The 5,096-nt window shown below is 33.1% G+C and overlaps 1 protein-coding gene across 3 annotated transcripts in view; it reads left to right on the top strand.

Moving 5' to 3' along the window:
• The window catches only part of LOC102672248 (alpha-catulin), a 71,827-nt gene that overhangs the window by 13,098 nt on the left and 53,633 nt on the right, over positions 1-5,096 (top strand). The window lies entirely within an intron of this gene.

Here is a 5,096-nt window from a genome sequence, read left to right as displayed (position 1 = left end):
AGAGAGAGAGAGAGAGAGAGAGAGAGAGAGAGAGAAGGAGAAGACAAGATATCTAATTGTTGCCATATTTGTGTTTCTTTTTCTTTTTCTTTTTTTTTTTTTCTCTCCCTAAATTCCTCCGCCATATTTTTTTTTTCTTTTTTATGTATTTTCACACGTAGCTTTCTCAGGAACGAAGCATGAATTTCGAGGTATGCAGTTCGGTTTACTGTGCTGACACGTTGTTTTACATTAGAGTTAGAGGAGTTTTCCAAGTTTTCGCCAGTCGCTGGAAAGAACGGCCGCGACTCTCGGTTCTTTCGACGAGGCGAATTTTTCTCTCTTTCTCTTCTGTCTTGGTGAAGTAGCCAGAAGTTTTTAAACATTGTTTCCTTCTTTTGTTCTCGGTGAAGTTGGCGTCGTCGAAAGCGTATCGTAATTTAAAGAATCGGAGAGAATTCTTAAAGTTATCTCGGCAATTTTCGAATGGGAATCCCCTTTCCTTCTTTCTTTTTTTTTTTTTTTTTTTAACTTCTTCTATGTTCGTTTTTTTTAAGTAACAATGGAAATTTTACCGTCCAAATTTCTTGTATAATCCTTTTCTAAACCAGCTCTCTTACTTTTCATCGATGTCAAAATAAAGCAATACTAAATAATCGATATTTCTAAAGATATATTTGTATTTCATTTTTTTTCGTAGAAATTATCTGCAATTTTCAGAACGAACGTAGTCCAAAATTATTAAAGAAATTGCTTATCTAAATAAAAAATATTTAATCTCCTAATAACACTTGGAGTAAAGTGTTATTTTTCCCATTTTCCCATTTTCCCCAAAGCGTTCTAATTCTTCGAAACGTCATTGGATTATCGCGCAATTCGACGAATTCCCATTCTCTCTCTCTCTCTCTCTCTTTCTCCCTCTCAGAAAATTTTCATTACATAAAAATAGCCATTTGGGAGGGAGAGAGATCTAGCTTCCGAACCGTCGTTTCCTTTTTCTCCTTTTCCCTCTGTGCGGCGAGAATTAGCTAATGGAGGAGGGAGAACGGGTGAAATGCATCATCTGGGGGTGGATTAAATCGAACCGTTCCCGTGAATAAGTATCCCATTAAACGGCGATCCAAAGTCGCGAGCCACGCTTTGAAATATTATTTTTCCGATGGCCGCCGTAAAGCATAGGCTGGATCCGACACGTCTCAAGCTCGTGTATAAAGGGGTTCATAAAAATGGAGCCGACCAAGCTGTTTACGTAATGGCTATTTTCCCTTTGTTGTTCCCTTAGCAAGCAAAGGATTGATTAATCCCGTAAATCTCGTTATAATAAATAAATGGCGAGATCGCGGTGGAATTATAATTATTGTGCAACGATAATGGGATTTAAACAGAAGAGGCAATTTCAACTTCATCGTTCGTTCAATTTTAAAATACTTTTTTTTTTTTTTTTTTCGTTGCACTCGTTAAACTCGTGTAATTTGTGTAATTTGTTGGAGGTTAAAGAAGAAGAAGAAGAAGCGTATAATTATATAATGGTAGGGATGAGAGAGATTAGATTCCGGCTATCCGTTGGAATGGAATTCCTCGTTTCCTCTGAAACGTGTCGCGTTTGATACGTAAGAAAATATACGTACATACATTCCCGTGGAAAGATGTTTCTCTGTGGCTTGGTTTGTGATATTTACTTCTCTCGATCTTTTATATATAGATACATATATATATTTATATAGAAAGAGAGAGAGAGCGCAATATATACTCTTTTATCAAACAAAAACCGATTTCCTGCTTTCCACGAAATCCATTCTAGGAATCCATTACTAGGAACTTGGCATCTCTATTATGATGCGATATACGTACCACGTGATATTATTATATCCAAATAAAAAAATATTTATTTATTCCCACGCTGAAGAAACTAAAAGTATTTGTTCGAATTTTATTAAAATATCGCGTGAAGTGGAGAACGTGATATAAAGAAAAAAAAAAAAAAAATCGAAATTGAACGATGATGAGTGATAATGTGAAATTTTAACAAATTCCAATTTTAATTTGTAATATATAAAGTAATAAGAAAGATCTTGAAATTATCTTATCTCCATTCATAGAAATAAATCCCTATCTTCAAGAAATATCCATCCCTTTCAAAATCTTTCTATAAGTATAAGTATAAGTTAGAAATTATGAAATGCTAATCGCGCCTCGTATGAAAAGAATTTAATTTAATCCCTCGAAAGGAGATGAGAAAACGATCGTTCTCTAATAATGTATTGGAGGAAAAGTGTCAGTGTTCCTCTCAAAATTTCTCTTCCCTTTATTTCACCCGTGTTCCACGCGGATGGAAAAGTCCTTGGTGGCCGTGAGGCCGCCGCAAATATGGTACAACGGTCACGTATTCCTACCCACGGCATTTCTCCTTTTACAAATCGCACCGCTTTTGTCTCATTTTTCCCGTTCCCTCTCCTTCCAGAATTCTCTTCGTTCTGTCGCTTCTCTTTTCTCGAAACCTATTCCACTTCATTTCTCTTCCTTTCGTGGAAAATATAGCAGGGGGAAATATTGCGAAGCGAGAATATTGCGAAAAATAATCGGGGGAATATTAGAAGTAAAGTTTTTCTTTTTCTTGCCACTGTCGAGCAAATCATAGTTTGGTTTCAGGAAAAAATATTTTCTTTCTTCTCTGTGATTCTCGAGAGAAAGAAGAATGATAAAAAAAAAAAATGAAAGGAGGAGAGGGTGGTAAATAGAAAAGATGAAAAGATGGGAATAGGGAGGGAAAAATATGAGATGAGAGAGAGAGAAAGAGAGGGAGAGAATAGGATTGTAAGGAATGGAAAAGGATGCTGAAGAAAGAATAAACATCTTCTTTTTCAACCCCTTGTTTCAAACAGTACAATATTTTTATATTAAACTATTAAACTTTTTCCGAGTAAACGATAGTTTCATCACGTACTTGAAAAGAGAAGTTTTAAAAACTTTAGATTCTTATAATTATTTATTATATCATTAATTAAAGACGTGTTTAAATTTTTTGAAAATACTTCTTTACGCTTCGCGTCTGACCACACACGATCCTTTTCTACTCAACAGCGAAGATAAAATTTTCTGGTTATTGATTTTCAAGCGTTAAACGACTCGTCTTATATTCTGCAATTTTTATTATTGGAAAAATTAGCTTAAAAAATATTACGATTCTCATTTCTTTTCATTTATTTTTTTTTTTTTCCTTTCTTTAGATTTATTTAGACGTATCAATTTCTGTAACTCGAGAATAATTCGAATCTTTTCTACGTCGTTTCTTTCGCCTTCTATTATATTCAAAAAAAAATTTTTTTACTGCTCCATTTCGTATTTCCCTTCGCGTTTCATTCGCGAGAGAAATCTCACGCCCACGATGCTTGACTTCTACGATATCATTTTATCCTTGCGAGGAAAATACGTGGATACACTGTTCCATGATTATTATAATATAGAGCTTCCTGGTCTTATCATAATTCCCATTCCCCACAAATGTTCCATAACGTTCCTTCATAAAAATGTTTTCTTGTTCGTCCAGAAATTGTTAGATAAGCTCGCTACTTTTCCTGCTTCCTGCGTAAAAATTAAAATGTAAACAAACATTTTGACTAAAATACGATTATTAAAATTACGAGCGACGATATTTATTCTTCTCAAAGATAGATTTGAATTTTAAACTCTGTCTTTCGTAATCTATTCATAATAAAAAAAATTCAATCCTTTTGAGAAACGATTCTCTTCGAAATTAGTTGAAAAATTTTTTAGATTCTTTTTTTTCTTCCGGAAGAAATATTGTTCCGTAGAAATATCGATGATTCCTTAATCATTTCTAACGCAATATGCCGAAGTTTTTCAAATTATTCGTGGAACTTCATTGAAAACTTCATTTATATTGTCATTGGGATGAATTTCTTTTCAAACTTATTCGATTTCTCAAGCAATTAAAATCACCAAAGAGATATCGTGTAATAATCGCGTCGACAAACGTGTTGAATTGCGATATTAAATAATACGCAAAATTTCATACCATGCATTATTATCAAATGAAAAAATTAATGAATAATACAAATGAATAATATGAATTTAATCGATATATTCGAAAAAATGAATTTCGAAGATTTATCGAGATATAATTAACTCTTAATACGTGTTCGATTAGATGGATTGATAAAATTAAAAGAAATATTATAGAAATTGTAACGTTTGTTCCAAAATATTCGAACAAGTTTTATATTATCATAATTAAAATATAAATAGTTTAATTTGAAAATCGAATGGAATATTAAATTAACAAACGGATCTGAATAAATCATTTGATCTCGATGAATGAAATTTCTATCGACTATTCAAAGAAATATTTCACGTGTTTCTTTAAATATATCGATTTTGCGTATTTATATAAAATTATTCACAAAGGACACGTGGAAAATTTTCCAAAGATTTAACAAGAGAAGAAGTGCGTGAAATCCCGTGCCAAATATTTTTATCCATCGTTTTGTATCGTAAAACACTCTTAATGGTTCGATAATCGAATATTTGTCGCCGGTTTTCCACCGAACACGTAAAAGTCTAACCCCCTAGATTTACGAGCACGTTGGATAAATAAGGATCACACTTTTATTTATGATCTTCCATTACACCATCTCGATTAACACGGATTCCCTCTTCTCTGCCACTTTCGCAAATCTCTTTGTCAAAAGCAAAATTTTAGCGACTAAAAAAATTAAAAAAGTTCACCTCGTTGAAATTGCACACGATTGTGTGTAATTTTTATTAGATAGATCGGTGATTACGTGTAAAAGAGACGAAGCTAAATTGAATTTTGATTCAGCTCGAGTCAAGAAGCAGAGAGGGAGATTCAAAAATTATCTCTCTATCCTCGTTTATAGAAATTTGTGTCTAAGAAATTCTCCCGTTTAAGAGGAATAGAAAGGAATATATCCAAGAATTTTCTAGATCATTTTACAAACAAATTGCACGGAAACGTGTATATTTAATGTACCAAAGAATCGACCAAAGATTCGAGATAAGGATGACGGAATGGCAGACTTTAGAAACTAGAAGGAACTGTGATGATTTTATTCTTCTCGATTCTCGACTCCACATAG

The sequence above is a fragment of the Apis dorsata genome, unplaced genomic scaffold, assembly GCF_000469605.1.
Source record: "Apis dorsata unplaced genomic scaffold, Apis dorsata 1.3 scaffold_130, whole genome shotgun sequence".
NCBI lineage: Eukaryota > Metazoa > Arthropoda > Insecta > Hymenoptera > Apidae > Apis > Apis dorsata.
Note: the sequence above shows the minus strand (reverse complement) of the source record. Positions and strands in the feature narration are given on the sequence as shown.